Here is a 17,586-nt window from a genome sequence, read left to right as displayed (position 1 = left end):
GGGAGCAAAAAACCTTTGACCAAGAGTGATGAGCAGGAATTATTTGCTAGGGTTTCAGCAAAACTTTCCCTGGGGTGGGTGTGGGGGGAAAGCCACTGATGTTCTGTACATCACATGCTGCACATGCTGCTGGCACATGAATTGAAGTTGAGTTTCAGCCCATGTGGGAGCTCATTTACTTCTGACCCACCCTTACTCTTAAGAAAGAACACCTCTGAGTCACAACCCAAAATGATGCCATTTACTAGGGCTCCCACCCATAGAGTGTCTTGGGCTCCAACTTTTTGTCCCCCTGGTTCTGTAAGGCTGGAAAAAAGCCTGCCTCTTTTTAGAATTGAGTGCTTGGGACAACAAAAGCGATCTCAAAATGACAGGCTCATTTCTCTGGATTTCCCACCTCTCTGAGAACTTGGGAATTCATTGCTTTATTAACACTTTGATGGCTTCATTCTAATTAAAATATATTCACGCACATGTAAGATAAATATCTATCTATCATCTGTCTGTCTCTCATCTTCAAAAGGAAGGTTGTTCTCCATTAACTAGTTCTCCATTCCTGGCGGTAGAAGTCTTGAGAGTCAAGGATCACAGTGGGAGTGGTGAGGCCTCAGGTCCTTGATCTGGAAGCTGGAGTGACTTCAGAGATTTCTAAGTTGAGACAGGTTGAGGATTAGACTCTTGAACTATATCTTGCCTTGTTCTGTATTGGTGTGGGAACTGGACAGACCTGAAACTGCACAAGAAGGGTGTTAGCCGGCCTATCTCAGGGGAGGGGTGCGGATTGAGGAAGTCTATGTCTAGGAACTAGGTCAAGGGTGGGGTGGGTGGAGGGGGCGGAGGGTGCTCAAGGCAAATTTAAGACAAATTCTCCCTTTCGGATAATTTGATAAGAGACTGGTCCTGGCATTTAGTAAATTTGACCATCAGGAATTTCACAGAAATGTTTTCATGATATTTTTCCAATTTCAAGGGAGTTGAAAAACTAGGTGAAGACAATCATCACTGGGATGCTTTGGATAAAATTTATCCTGAGTAAAAGCTATAATATCTTAAGACTGTCACGATTTCTTTTCTTCTAGTACCTTTATCCATACATCCATCTAAATATTCACGATGAATAATCCATGTGTTGTGAGGAAGTCAAGTATTTATAAAAAAAAACCAAACCAATATTGTACTTAGATATATTTAATCTTTTATATGCAAGCAAGTAAATAAACAAATTAATCTTTCATAAAAATTTGGAGGATAAATATCATTTTTATTATATATACCCATATGTGTGGATTTAATATTGTTTATTGCTGTAATGCGTCATATTTTCAAAGCTGTAATGTTAACCACCGTCTTATGTCAAGAACCAAGTGATCTGATCTTTCGCGGTCCTCATTTACCAACAAGAAATATCCTGAGGAAACATTTCATCTCTTTTGTTCACCACAGGGTGGCTTCAGTATTGTTACCAAATATTTTATATATATTTTTTTCATGACAGTGTTTTTGTTTTGTTTTGTTTTGTTTTGTTTTCTGGTGTAAAATTAGCTAGAGCACATGATATTTTAAGGAACTTTGTTGTCAAGGGGAATGTCTTTTCCTGAAAATGTTTACCACTGGAGGCATCAACAGTGTGTTTGGCTTAAAATTAGCTCTAAAAACACATATTTAAGTTATTTAATCTGAAGTATACAAATGCAAATAGATTTGCCTGAAAAACAAAAATGCCCTCTTTCCTTTGGAATTCCAGACATAGCACAGCTTCTGGGAGGTCAAGAGAAAATCAAGTCTGAGAACAATGCTGTCCGTACCTTTACTCCAGGGAAAAGCTGAATTTGCTGTAGGGATAAGAAGCAAAGGCAAAAATATCATTGTCTTAGTAACATCTTCACCAAATTATATAAATATAATTTCCTAAAGATTTCTTAAAATATTTCTAATGCCTAATTGAACAATAACAACCATTTTCCATCCCCCAACTTTTAAATTAATTTCTATAAGTATCAGTTTACTTAGAGCCTAGTCCATTAACAACGATGAAGTAGGATCCAAGGTAATAATGGTTGATTCAGCAACAAGCATTTTCAGTTGAAAAACTCAGTTGTACTTTAACATGTAACAACTTTAAATTCTAGGTGCAGACACTGATGAAGGTCAAAAAGTTAGTGATTCATTTCCTGCCCTTGACATTATGCTGCTTCTTACAACAGATTTCTGGAAGTGACTGACAGGGAAAATAATAATGCAAAGGTCTCGTTTGTTCCATGAGCAAATATAATGTGTGCCCAATACCATGAAATGTTTTCATTATTTGAAATTCTCATAGCATATGAGTGAGAGGACCAAAATATATAGGACTTTATCTTCCCAGTCACAAATACGATGTCGGGGGATGGGGGTAAGATAAACATATAAAATCTGGAAGGGGATAAGATAAACATATAAAGTCTGGTCATGTACCTTTCCATCCATACATGTGTGTGAATATTCTTTGATATTTAGCATTATATTGGCTTCAGCTTGGTCTTATAATATAGCTTCTGTTCTCTTAAGTGACCCTTATTTTTTTAAAAGCACATTACAATAGACTTTCCCTTCTGTGGCTAGTATTTGCTATTAAGTTGTTGGACTAAGATCTATCTATCTTGGAGCAATGAGATATCAATGCTCCAAGATGTGGGTTATATATTTATCAAGGCCCTGAAAACTGATTTGTACACAGCAGGTCAATTTTCCAATACCTTTCTGATAATAACCTCTGGACTAGAAACAGGAGAGAAGTATGTCCCTTTTCAAGGTATGTGGCCTGGAAAAGAGAAAAGAGTACAAACTTCGGCAACTCTGAATCCTGGTCATTTACCTGGCTGAGAAGCTTCCTGTGAACCATTTTACCTCCATACATCTCTTGGGTAAAAGGGAAAATAAGACCAGTGCCTCCTTTGGGGCACCTGGGTGGCTCAGTTGATTTAAATGTCTAACTCCTGACTTTGGCTCAGGTCATGATCTCAGGCTCACGAGATCAATCCTCACCTCAGGCTCCACGCATAGTGGGTGGCATGGTGGGTGGCATGGCGGGTCGCAAGGTGGGACACATAGCAGGCAGCCTACTTAAGATTCTCTCTCTCTCCCTCTGCTCCTCCCCCCACACCACATGCGGGCACACATGCGGCTCTCTCTCTCTCTCTAAAAAAAAGAAGAAAAAGACCAGTGCAGTTTAAATTCTATGGTGCCTGGAATAAAATGACTGTCCAGGAGATACCAGAGATCATTCTTATTAATACATTTTCTAACACTTGTTAGCCTGCATGATGGAGTCTCTTTAGGAAGAGTTTGCTTGTAATTGACTTGATGTATTTATGAATTTATTGATAGCTAAATAGGTGCAATCATTGGTATTGGCTGCTGTGCTGGCTTGTCTTCTTTAGAGGAACAACTATATGATAATCATGAAATGAGCAAGACTGACCACCTTGGTGATTTTCCACTGGCCTTCAAAGATGTGGTCAAGGTCTTTATGACCAACTCAACAATAACCAGTTGAAAACCTATCAAGAAAAGAGAAAGCGGTGAAAAGTAGTTATATAGATAGCATATTTAGCATCAGTTACGAAGCTATATAGATTCAGATGCCTTGTTAATTTCAGCAAGTCCTTAAAAGGTACTATCATACATGAAGTGTTCTCCCAATAAGCTACTTTTGTTTTGTTTTGTTTTTAAAGATTTATTTATTTATTTGACAGAGAGAGACAAAGCGAGAGAAGGAACACAAGCAGGGGGAGTGGGAGAGGGAGAAGCAGGCTTCCCGCCCAGCAGGCAGCCCGATGCGGGGCTCGATCCCAGGACCCTGGGATTATGACCTGAGCTGAAAGCAGACGCTTAACGACTGAGCCACGCAGGTGCCCCAATAAGCTACATTTGGAGAGGAATATATAAATAACTGGAGCACAATGGTATTAGTTCCAATTTTTACTTCAGAATACTTCTTTTTAATTTTATATTTAATATTATTAAACATCTGTAACATGACACCACAAATTAGTATAAATGATTTCTTCATTCTTTGGATGTTTGTTCTCAGGAAGACAATAGTGTTGTGATGGAGAAATGGTTTCAGATAGATACTTCCACAATGGTGAGCATAGACTATCCACATTAGGGCATATCTGGGACCTAAATCATGTCAGAAATTTTAATAGTTTGTAACTTACTTACTTTTGAAAAGTACATACAAAAAGCTATTTTTAAAAATCCAGCATTTATTGATTCATCCGGTATGTGCCAAAACAGAGCTTTTAGCAATTCTGAGCTGTTCTCGGAAATAATGAGACCTTGCTAAATACGTGCAGTGCCTAAAGTTTGAGGAGTTTAACATGAACAGCTGGGTCTTATTATTGGTGCCAGTCGAATTTGTAGCACTATCTATTTTATGACACTTCCACACCTCCTTTTACCTTATAAGGTAAAGACCCAAACTAAATGTGTAGTATACATGGGCCTATATTTAGCAGCAAAATAATGATTTTTGTAAGCCAAAGAGAAACAGAAATTCTGTCTCCAGATGCTGTTTTTGACAAGCAGCATCTAAATAGTTGCTGCCCAATGTCATGATAGTTGTTGACTAATTCCAGTCTGTTTTCTTAAAGCCATTATGTAAAGCCAGATTTCTATTTTTTAATGAGACATCTAAAATACTTACATGCACAATTGAGCCTAAAATAAAATGAAACTTTAAGTACTATAAGGACATTGATGGAGTGGCTAATTTTATTAGACTTTATAGTTAAAGTCTTGACCCCAAATCTGACTCTCCTCAGTGTTGAGGAATTTCTCAAAGTTTATATAGCAAGGCGTATTTTTAAAAACCCCAAAACTTTTAATCAACCTGATTATAATTAATATTCTTGGAGAAGCTTTCTGACCCATACATGTTTCTTCCTCTCTGGGAACTGTCTTGAACATACGGGGTTAGATCCTCCAAATGTCCATTTTGTACCATATGACCCTGCCTTGGTAGCCATCGCTGATTGATGGGGAGGTACCCGACCTAAGCTGTCCTACCAATGCCTTCTCAAGGTTTTGTTGTTGTTTTTGTTGTGGTGATTGTTGTTTTAAGTAGATCAGGGAAATAATTTTTCATAGGAGATCTTGGTGGCCTCCATTAAATGACAGGAGTGAGTGTACAATTAGGATAATGTAGCCAACTAGCCGAGGGGGGTAGGGAAGAGCTTTTTTAACTTTGAGTTTCTCCATCTGGCTTTTTTGAAGCCTAGCTATAGCCCTCCCTTTCCTTAGGGTTGGCATAGTGGAGTATTTTTACAAAATCAGTTTTGTACAAAGTTACAAAACTACAAAATTAGTTTCAGCATGGCATCTTTCAGCAAATATAGTAGTCAAAATAGTTATGACTGATACAAAAGCCATGAGTAAGAACTGTACTAGTGACCTATCTAAAATAAACCCTATTCTAATACTTGTCTCCTCTAACTCTGACCAATTATACTTTTCTATTTGACTGTCTATCTCACTCCACTAGAATATAAGCCTACAGAGATAAGAACTTTTTCTTTTTTGTTCATCATCATATTCATTGTGCCTTAGGCATATGGTAGGCTTTCAGGAATATTGGTTAAGTGAATAAATTGCCTAAATTTAAAGGTAGTAGCCATTAGTAGATCTCTTTTCTGGGGGTTGGGGGGAGGTGTTTATCTCTGAGAAATATTAGTGAATTACAAAATGAATGTGTGTGTTTGTTTTGATGCTGAGTTATCCTAATTGGGGGTTGGAGGAGCATCAGCATGGATAGTGTTTGAACGATAGCTTGGTTACCAGTTTTTAAATTACATCTCATATCTGAGGGAGGAATGGTTTGCTACACTTTTTCTTTGTAATTTGTCCTCTATATAATAATTCTTTTCCTTAGATGCTTAAATTCCTAATAAAATTCTTGTTGAATTGACTCCAGCTCATATACTCATTTTGCTCATTCATTTATTTATTCTTTAGAGTGTCTTCTGAGACAATTTTGACTGTCAGGCCTATAATTATTTATGTTGCTATTCCTAATTGGATACTACTTCTTTACCTGTTTCCTTTTGCATCTTTCTCTCTGTATCTACTCTAGGTTAGAGTCCATGCCCTGCCATTTGGGGTGATCATTTCTTATCTGGGAAAACCCAGCTTGCAAGTAGGTTCTACCTGGTCCTAAGTACTTGAGAACTTCAGTCTAGCGCTCTCCCAACCGAGCTATCTCGGCTCCGCCTGGTCCTCACTTTAGACAGTCAAAAAAACCAAAAAAGCCAACATAACTAGTTATGAAGATCTCCAATTATTATAGCTACCAAAACCACACACAGATAGGAGTTTTTGTTTTCATTTATTTTTAAGATCATTCTGTTTTCTGAACTTGGACAATGGTGACTAGCTAATCAATGGATGCAGTCCTCTCAGACTTTTTTTCCCCATCTCCTTCTTTTAACCATGCATCCAGTACACAAGTGTTAACTATCCAAATGCATGGTAGGAATAAGATGAAGAGGTAGGCATGGTCCAGGCTGCTCAGGAGTTCACACTACAGTCTTATTAATGTGTCCTTGGTTGTGTCTTCATATCTTTGCTAACATTTTATGTTGGACCACTTCCCTCTTGGTTAGAAGTTTGCAGACTCCCACAGCCATTAAATCTTATTTATTTCTTAGGTTTGCCAAGGATTTTTCTGTCTCTTATTGTTGACTATGGGATTTTGGCACATGTTAAGTTAGATGATGCTTCTTTCCAGGACTGAATTCTATGTTACCTCTGATCACTCACTAAAATGTGCTAATGAAAAAGTCAATCTATCTGCAAGATAATCAATTTACATAATGCTAATTATGTTCATATTTGGGAGCATCTTTGTTATATCTTATATTTTAAAATTTTCTTTGGGTTTTTTAGATTTCGAAGATTCTCTTTCTTTTTTACCTGTGGTGAAAAACCGTATCCAATCACACCTTGTGATGCCTTTGATCAAGGTTCACCTTTAAGAGTGAGTGGCTATGTTTAGGGTATTATGAGGGGACAGAGACTTGACCTGCCACAACACTGTAGGACATAAATGATATTTGGAAGATTCTGGCCTTTAAGATGTTAAGAATTCCACTGTGAAGGAACTCTTGTGAAAATTCTCACAAAGACTTATATTAAGGAATTTTCAAATAGGAATTTCCCTTATCATTTTAGAATTTTATTTTGAATTCTCAGCTCACACACCAATAGGTTCTGTGACCCACAATACAAGTAGTTTTTTTTTTCCTGATACAACAGTAAATTGTCCTCAGCTTATAAAAATTGAAAATAAAATTATTCAAACATCTGAGTGGAAAAAACACAAAATGGCATATAATATCCTCTTATAAAACAAATATTTAAAGAAATAAGCATGTAGGAAATATTTGGAATCTGTTCACTAATTTCTGTCTTATTAATAACACTTAACCATGATCTTATTGCTGTCCATCAGCATGTTTGTTTATTAACTCACCCTGAAACATGTCTTTGTGCCAAAACTTTGACATGATTAGGATTTACCTTCCAAGTCTTTATAGCAATTTAGCATCAAACTCCCTCTGATTGCTTCTCGGACTGTCTGAGTTATTTAAATGGGTGACATTTGTTTGCACTTCTGCATATCTGATTTTTTGTACTTTCTCAGTATCGTTTCTGTCCCTACTTCTAAGAGCTGCTTTCTCAGTATTTAAGAGCTGAATGAAAAAAAAAAATAGGGGAAAGAAACCATGTGTGGTTTCTTTATCCTGAAAATAGAGGATTATTAGTTGTGTCTCCATAAAATGAAGTAATCTCCACATTATTATTAAATAGGAGTTAAATATCCTATCATCATCTAAAATTAATCATCTCTAGTTAAATATAATGGTTAGGGTAGCTCGGATCACACAATAACAGCTCTCTCTAATAAGAGGTATTAGTTCACAAGCTAATTTTTATACAACTGTGTTCTGAAAGATTCAATTGTTTCTTTTATAAAATATAAGACAAAACAGTATCAGTGTCCAATTTTAAAATACAGACGTAACTATCTCGGTGAATTAGATTATCAGAAAAATGTGAAGAGAGAGCCAATTGAGAACAGGGTAGGAATAGAGCCAAAGTTAGGGACAGAAATGCTGAAGTTTAGATGTTGTCTGTCTCAGAAAAGGAAGGCTGAAGAGGGTACAAACATAAGGGATGAAACCAGGATTTGGGGGACCAAAGATGCTCAAAAATGCAGATGACTCTGCAGTAAAATGGATATCAGAGACGGTTTGACCTCTTTTCCAATCTTTTCAGTGTCTCTCCCTCTACCCAATTTATCAGGACATACCTGTGTACTAACGTATGAAAAAGATATGAGAAACACCAATCTCTCTTGCTTATTTAATAAGGTTTATTATTTAAAATAATAATGATAGAAATAGTTTCCATTATTGAGTGGCATCTCAAATATGTATCAGTCACTTAATTTCCTCATCTGTATTGCTTTATTAAAATCTTATTTCAAAAACACTGTGAGGTAGGTATTTCCCCAGCATTAAAGATGCAGATACTGATGCTCAGAGAAGGTAAGTCCGTGCCTGTGGCCATACGGCAAGTAAGTGACCAAATCTGAAACCAAATCCATCTGACTCCAATCCCATGCTCTTAACCAAATGTTTTGATCATACTCACATTGACACTACATGTCAACATCTATTCACAGCTTCCTTGTCTGTCTTCCACTGACATACTTATTGGGAAAGACAACGAATACAATCAAAACCGAAATTATTAAGTGAATCTTTCTAATGATTCATTGTTTGCCAAAGTGGTTTTTCTTTCAATCCTTTGTTTAGACAGATCTCAACTTCAATGTTTTAATTACACAAATTTAGAGTTCAATTCAAATCTCTCTAAGATTAAAACAAATGAATAAATCAGGAAGCATAATAACTTTTGGAAAACATCCAGTTGTAATAAATCTGTCATGACCAACTAAAGGATACATCACATTCAAGAAGCAAACTTTGATGTTTTGCCAAGTATTAAAACATGCAAATTTCTCTTGTGCTGCATTATGTATATTTAAGAAATGTTGATGACAGGGCTATTTTAAAGGCTTTGCAATATCCTTTTTTGGAAATATTTGTTTCTGTAGTAATTTCAAAATGCTAGCAACTCATATGCCGATCTTAAAACACTTGTGATATCATGAAAAGGTTGAACTTCAAAATTTAACTTGTGGAACATTTATTCTTGTGGACAGAGAACTAGGTTGGAATTCTGACTTGGCACAGTTAACTTGGGTGACCTGCAGCAAGTTTTCTAATCTCTCTGAGCTTTAGTATTATCACTTGTATATTTGTCAACATAATACCTCTTCACAAATTTGTTGGAAGGATCAATGAGGTCATGAATAAAAAGTGTCTTGTACATTGTAGATGCTCCATGATGCTTATCATAAAGAACTGCTGTGCAAATTAAATGAGATAATGATGCTAAAGGATTTGCATGCTGTGATCACTTGACACATGTATGTGACTCTCTTCCTTAGACATTTGTTTTAAATTCTGATAGCGCATTGGACTTAAATTCTCACATACAGTCCTAAGTTCTTATGAAATGCACACTATGTTGACATTGGCTATTACTACAGCTATTTATTCATTTATTTATTCATGCATTTATGAAATGCTTATTGATTAATCACTACGTTCCAGGTATCATCTAACATCCAGATAAAAACTGAAATATCGGTAAGTTTTTTTCTATTAATTGAAGATATCTAGGTAGTTGGGCAGATGCCATCTCAAATCAACTGAAAAGGGAAATTGAGAATGGAGGCATTTTTAGAAATGTTATGATTAAACCAACATTAGTTCTTTTTTAAAATTTTTATTATCATGTTCGATTAGCCAGCATTTAGTACATCATTAGTTCTTTTCTAAATCATACAAATTTTTCTTAACAGATTCAATTACCCTTAAATTATTTTACAGTACTCATCTTAATGGATAATATTAGTTCAGGGAGTATTATGCCATTGCAAAGATCTGCCTGATATAAGTTGTCATCTCTTGTATAAAAGTTCTTTCGCTGATGGAAATGGTTAGCCTGCCATTTAAGGCAACTTCAGCCTAAAATAGAAATTGATTCCTGACTTAAGCAATTGCTACATATTGTAGATATTATATTCTAGTTAAATACCCCTGCTTCTCCCACAAAAGCTATTCTTTGACCAAACTTGCCTAAAAATGTATAACACTTTGTCCTGTGGAGCAGTATTTTACTGTGTGGATATGACAGTTGAGAACAGTGATTTACCTAAATTATCTCTAGTATATAGACTTGAACCTATTAGATTATCCATCTCTCATCAGATTAAATATCTATGTAGGGCCTTGACTTTTGTTAAAATCCAGGGCTTTAAAGAAATCTAACCGTTTGGAGTAATCTCCATAATGGACACTTCTTACATACGCATGGATTTCATCTCTTTCTTTATAATCCTTGGAATTCATGTATTGCTTTACTGAAACTCTTGCTTAGCCTATTTAATTTCCCTGTGGGTATTTGGAGTTAATTTTACCAGTTTAAATGTTTCCTAAATAGTACTACTTTTGATTTCAGTGAAACTTCAAAATATATTCTTTAGTTTATTGTTCTAAAATTTAGACACTCAGCCATGTTTGGTCTATTTAATAACTTAGTGGCTTTATGCATTTTTATCTCACCCTCCTCTCAGCCCTTATCATTCCGGATTTATGATATCTAATTATTTTAGGCCTTTCCTCACAGAAGCCTCAATTTCCCCTTCATTATCTTAACTTTTCTCCCATGGACTTTTCCAGCTTCATTATTTATTTATTTATTTCTTGATTCCAGCAGTCAGAAACATATCCATATTTTTTTTTTGTTTTTGAATAAGCAAATAGATTTTTTCTAGAAAGTTTCTAAAAATTTTCTTTTAATTTTTTCTATAAAGTTTCTAAAAAGACAGTTACAAGAACTTTGCTAAAATTTCTATAATATAACTTTTCTTTTACATTCCAACAAATTTGCTAGAGACACAGGAAATTTCAGAAAACCTGAGAGAACGAAACCCTGACACTCACTGGAGATGGTCAAGCTCAGGCTAAATGATCACTTAAGAGAATCTAAACAGTGTTCACAGAGAAACTTCTCTTATTCCACACTTAATTAAACAGATGACAAAGTGAAATCTTGAAAATCTCAAATTCCCTCATCTTTTGGATGCTGAAAACGCCAATCTTATAAGAGTTAATTTTGGGAAGATTTACCATGTTGTGTGACTAAATAGAAAGATGGCCAATGAGCCTCAGCATGAGCAAAAATACTTCAAGAGTGATACCACTCAAAGAGAGTTAGAGAATTCTTGGCTCTAGATATTGAACCAATCTAAAACAGGGACCCGGTTATCAGTAGAATCCATTCCCTGAATATATTCATCTAACATGTTGCTTTGGACATGAATTGCATGTCCAAACAGAATTCCATAACTCTGGAATTCTGTAACTCGGTGAGCCTTAGTAACTCACTGTTCCCAGCACAAACCTAATATCTTTCCTTTAGGCGTTAGATTGATGATTTTTTTTTTTTTTACTATGTATAAGGCACCATGTATAAACTACTTCTTAAAAGAAATTAGAACTCACTTTCTAGAGGTGACAAAGTTGGTGCATCTAAATTTAAATAAAAGGCAGAGTACGGTAAGTGCAAAATAGAGGTGTAAGTAAAGGGTTGTGTAGTTTAAATACAGAAACTCAGAGAATTGAGTGGATTCATAAAGTTGTTATTAATTAAAAAATGAGTAAAACTTCAAAAGGCAGGGTGGAAGAGATTTCCAGACAGCGGAAACTACATGAATAAAAGTGCAAAGGCATATTTTAGTGAACAGCAAGTCATCCACTGTAGCTATGTATTAGAGGATTGGTGCTTGCAAGTTGGGTGGGAACCAACCCCAGAAGCTAAGATGAATTTAGCCTAACTACTTGGCCATGGAGTGGATTTAAAAAGCCAGCAAGTACATACTTTTGCTATGGCTGCCTGGAGTAAAGAAGTGGAAGTGTTGGTGGGTTTAAGGGTTTTGTGTTTTGGTAGGGAGATTTCCAAGTGGGAGATCTTGGAGGGGGTACACCTGTTGAATGACTGAGTGAATGCTTTGGGGTTACTGTGAGCTCAATGCTCTTTGTCTTAGAAGGGTGTTGAATTACAACTGGGGGCTGTGGTAGTGCTGTCCTGTCTTGATAACTTTGCTCTCAGAGACTTACAGCTTTATTGACTTGTGTGGGAGTGTGTGTGTGTGTTTATATACTTGATTTTCATTTTTAGCTTTGAAAACATAGAAATCCTTCTTCCTATGGCTAAAAGCAAAATTAAACAAACAAATGAAACTATTTGCTGATTTCCAAGACTATAAGTGGACTTATGGTTTCAGCTCCAATATTTTGAAAAGCACTCGGAAGTCGTCACTTCCATCTTTACAGCAAGAGAAAGTGAAAGTCAACAACTTTTCTAGAACCCATTGGAGAACTCAAATCACAGGACAAACTGACACACTAAAATCTGGAGAGGTAGGCAAATTCAGAGAGGCATAGCCAATATCTGCTTCCCTAGAACAGAAGTTGTATAAACTGAGTTCCCTGTAATAACAGTGAATTATAGCTGAGAGCTGCAAAAGTCAGACTCCCTTTCAGGAAGAATACTTAGGGAAGCCCAAGTCAAGAGAGAAAAGACAAAAATCAAGGATACTAGAAGAATTTCAAGCCTCTGGCACCTACAGTAACAGCAAGTATTAAAGATAGTCCAATTTCTAAATTGATTAATCGAAAATCTCACACTAAAGGTCTATTTCTCTCAGTTCCTATTATCTGATACTTTTTGTTTAGCTTACAACAAAATACTACAAGGCATGGGAAAACCAAAGGAAAAAAAATGCAGTCTAAAGAGACAAAGCAGGCATCAGAACCAGATTCAGATATAACACAAGTGTTGGAGGTATCAGACTCAGGTAGTCATGCTTTATCACTATTTGGCATTACTAGTCATTCCCTGAGGTTTATGTGCTACAAATCCTGAATCATGTGCAAAGCACTGATAATTACAAAATAAGACTCCTAAAAGCCACAAGTATATGAACTGTTGTATGCATGTAGAAACATCACAGAAAGCGAAGTCGGAAGTCCTACAAGGAAATCACACACCTGCTTCCCTACAAAACAGTTGTTATCTGAAGAAAAGAGAAGCCAGACTGAAGTTCTAGAGTATAATCTTGTTGAGTTTGCTGTCCTCAGCTTTTTTCTTAAATGCTGGGGTGGGGGAGGGTGTGGTGTAGAGGGAAAAGGGAAGGAAATGATGCATTTGGCATGTTGTAAAGCTAGATTTGTCATCACTTTCAATGGTTTAGAAACTTGAAGCCAATATAGTTATCAACACATAGGAAAGGGTTTATATTTAATATTGTTTCCCCTGGAAACCTCCAGTTTTTCCAGCTAAGATTTGTCCTACTGCTCAGTTGTTTTGGTTCACTCTGATTTATTGCTGAGCTCGTGAATCATTTGTCTCTCCTATAGGAGAAAAAAAATATCCTTTCTATTGATTTCCATTCTATGTCAGTGGCTGTGTGTGGCTCACTAAGATGATAACCTCAGTCATAGGCCATAAGCCCGAGACTCGAGAGACTGAGGTGCAGAGTACAATGACAGGAATTCAGGTTAGCATGTAACAGAGTTTCTATTTCCCCAGAGATACTTGTGTGGAAGACAAGGGAAATGCACTGACGTTATTAGTGATGTATTTATAACAGCCGGTATTCCCACCCTGGGTTCCATTGTTGAACTGCCATTGTTATTTCCATAAAAATCACACTAGGCTGTTTCAAGTTTATATAAATGATTTACTGCCACACTTGCAAGAGTGAGAAATGGTTCTTTAAAATGAGCATTTACTTGAAAAAAAAATTTCAAACAAGTCCTATGGGGATACAGGATAGAGAAGGCAATCTAAGACCATTCTTAAAAGCCTCAACATAATTATGTTAAGCTTTTCTAAATAAAAAGACATTCTATTAAAGTCAACATTGCTAACAACTCCAGGTGTGACAGATTAAAGAATATGTATTTAAACTGGGATTTATTTGAGCCCTTTGTTATCATGACCACATGTATAGTAATAATAACACTAAAGATAATTTCATTGATTTAATACTGTCTTTATATTCATCTAAGAATAAAGAGGTTGGGTTTTTTTGTTTGTTTTTTATGGGATTTCCTATGTGGATAACCATTTCAAAATTTTTAATACAAACCAAATTTTTTTTAGTTTTATAAAACTTTCTAAACATATGTCTGTCAACTACATCTGGTGAACTTCTTACTTTCTTAATAGCAATTAGAAAGGAGTGGTTACTGGTTGTGAAAGAATACTTAAGTGCTTTTGTCCTAAAAATATCTAAGCCTTAACTAGACTACTCAATGGTGCCTTGCAAGTTGCATTCAATATTACCTTCTTCAGTGATCAACTAGTCTAATTCCCCTAAGTCTCTGATGTGCTGGATAAAAATCTTCTAGAAAGGTGGAAGTAAGGTTTGCTTTTGACTAAACTACATTTCTTCTGGGTTCAAAAAAAATTTTAGAATAGAGTCAGTGGTGTGGGAATAACATACTTGGGTTTGGGAGTCAAGGAAATTTGGCTCAAATCTCTGCTCTAAAAATAGGATTTACTTGGGTTGGACACCCACATAGCCTCCCTGAGGTCCATGTTCTTATTGGAGCTTGGGAGTAATTGCATGGTGCAGTGCTTGGTACGTGAGAAGGTGCTCAGTAATAGCTACTTCTGCAATTCTCCCTGCCTTCATATACCACTGGTTTTTAAGGAGCTTTTCCATGGATGATAGATAATGAGGGAACCTGAAGGAGTTCACATCTGAGAGATGGCTTCTATTTTCTCAATGAAGTAGGAGCTTATATAGGGGCGCCTGGGTGGCTCAGTCAGTTAAGCCTCTGCCTTCAGCTCAGGTCATGATCTCAGGGTCCTGGGATAGAGTCCCACATGGGGGAGCTTCCTGCTCAGCTTGGGAGTCTGCTTCTCTCTCTGCCCCTCCCACCTCCTCTCTCCCTCCCCCTGCTTACTCTCTCTCTTCAAATAAACAGCTATTTTTAAAAACAAAACAAAAATAAAATAAATAAAATAAAATAAGAAAGATTGTATAGTGTAATGAAGATTGAAATGAAGGTTTAGAATAGCTACTGTGCCCCTGTCTACATGAGCTTGGTATCTTTATTATAGGAATATTGATGTTCTGGTTTCTTTTGTTCAATCTCGGGAATTGTGGCAGTCATGACTCTACATTTTACTGCTAAGAAAACCACAGTCAAATAGTTGGTGGGATGAAATTAATGAAAGTGGAAGTCAGAGTAGAAATTATGTTTTCTTTATCATTTATAATGTTCTCACAAAGATGAAAAAGTACACTTTTGGAGGTAAGACATAGTGGTTGCCGCACTATTTTTCATTGTATTCATTTGTTCCCTCATTTATTTAGCAAACCCGATTTGATAGTTCATTCCTTTTCATCAATGAATAATGTATCCATTGTACCAGTTTGTTTACCCACCCATTGAAGGCTTCTACGTTTTGACATCATGAATAAATCCACTATAAACATGCATGCGTAGGTTTTGGGGTAGACGTAACTTTTCTATTTATTTGAGTAATTACCAAACAGCATGATTGCTAGATCACATGGTAAAAGTATGTTTAGTTTTGTAAGAATTGTCAAACTGTTTTCCAAAGTGGCTGTGCCATTTTGCATTCCCACCAGCAGTAAATGAGAATTCCTGTTGCTCCACATCCTCACCAGCAAGAACTAGTATTGAGAGTAAGAGTGAGAAAGTATCTCAGGGGTACCTGAGCACAAAACTGCAGGGAATGAGACCGAGAGAGCTGGTTGGGAGAAAATGGGGTGCTTGGTAGCTGAATCAGGTAGAAAAGAAATTAAAAGTGAACAGAGTGGGAGAGCTTGTTGGGCCTGGGTCAAGGACTATAGTCTTTAAAAATCCATATGAATGGGTGAATGGTCAAAGATGTAGGAGAACAAGAAGACTAGTGTCAGGGATGCTAAAGGAAGAGTTTACAAACAAAAGGGAAGGAAATGAGGGAGGGGGAGCTTATTAAATTGCATGTGGAAGTTACTCCCAGACTACATAGAGATTTTCAAAGTAGCTTGTGAACACATAGATTCCAAGGTTGTTCACAAATTTTCCTACATCTTTGTCTATTTGAGCAGCCAAGTCTTCAAGAAAAGCAAAAGAATGGTAAAGCCCATATGCAAAAGCTAATTTAACTTGATATAAATTAAAGTACTATAATATTTAGTGTATTTAGAGTACAAATATTCTGCGTGAATCTTTTAATGAGGACAGAGACTCACTGTTAGATATGACTGCATTTTATTTATTTTTATTTTTTTTAAGGATTTTATTTATTTATTTGACAGAGAGAGACACAGCGAGAGAAGGAACACATGCAGGGGGAGTGGGAGAGGGAGAAGCAGGCCTCCCACTGAGGGGAGCCCAATGCAGGATTCGAAGGATCATGACCTGAGCCAAAGGCAGACGCTTAACGACTGAGCCACCCAGGCACCCCAATATGATTGTATTTTAAAGTAGAAATCCAATTTTACCCTTAATCTCATGATGCCTTGGACCTAAGATGTTTTTTATCTTATCAAGGGGCCCTTGTATTGCTCTGTAGATTGATATTGTATACCCAGCTACATTGCTGATTTTCATGGATGTGCTGCAGAGGTCTTGGCCCCAGGCAAACTGCATTCCTTTGAGGTTAACCCAAGTAGGCCTTTCTGGAAAGCACTGTACAAGGGACAATGGCCCCAGAGTATAGGGAGTCAGCCAGCTCACCACTTTCTAGGCAGCCTTAGTCCCCAGCAGGCAAAAACATCTCAAAAGGGCACTGGGTTCCAAACTGTAAGAGAAAGAAATAAAAATATCTATCTTACATTTTTCATCATCTTTATCATTTGTTTGTTTATCTTTAGAGATACTTTGAAACAACCAAAAAGTAAAACACTACCTCTACATAATTCCTCAAAATTATAGAATTTGTCAAGTTTGGTTTAGATTTAATGCCAAAAAGTAGATTGGAAAAAAGCAAAGAACTCTATTAGGTCCCTTCACTTTGCATATTCAGATGACCAATTCCTCAGTAATTGACACCATCAAATTGGTCAAATTAAATAAACACCATAGACCTATTAAGATAAAAAATATGTATATTACATGTGTATTTAAAAATATATATATATCTTTTATACTCTGCTTATTTCAATGTCCAAAACCAAAATAATTATTCAGGGAAATGAATCAATCTTAAGAGACTGGTAGAATTAGAATACATAGAGAGGAGAAAGATTATCCATGTATAACAAGAATGAATGGCATCTTTGGAAGAATAAAGAAACTGGACTTCCTAGAATCTGTTGGGTTAGAGAGAAATGAAATATAGAGTTTGTACCAAAAGGGTGGGAAAACTTTAAAAATAAGA

This window comes from Mirounga leonina, unplaced genomic scaffold, assembly GCF_011800145.1.
Source record: "Mirounga leonina isolate KUSES-001 unplaced genomic scaffold, KU_Mleo_1.0 Mir_127, whole genome shotgun sequence".
Classification (NCBI taxonomy): Eukaryota; Metazoa; Chordata; class Mammalia; order Carnivora; family Phocidae; genus Mirounga; species Mirounga leonina.
Note: the sequence above shows the minus strand (reverse complement) of the source record.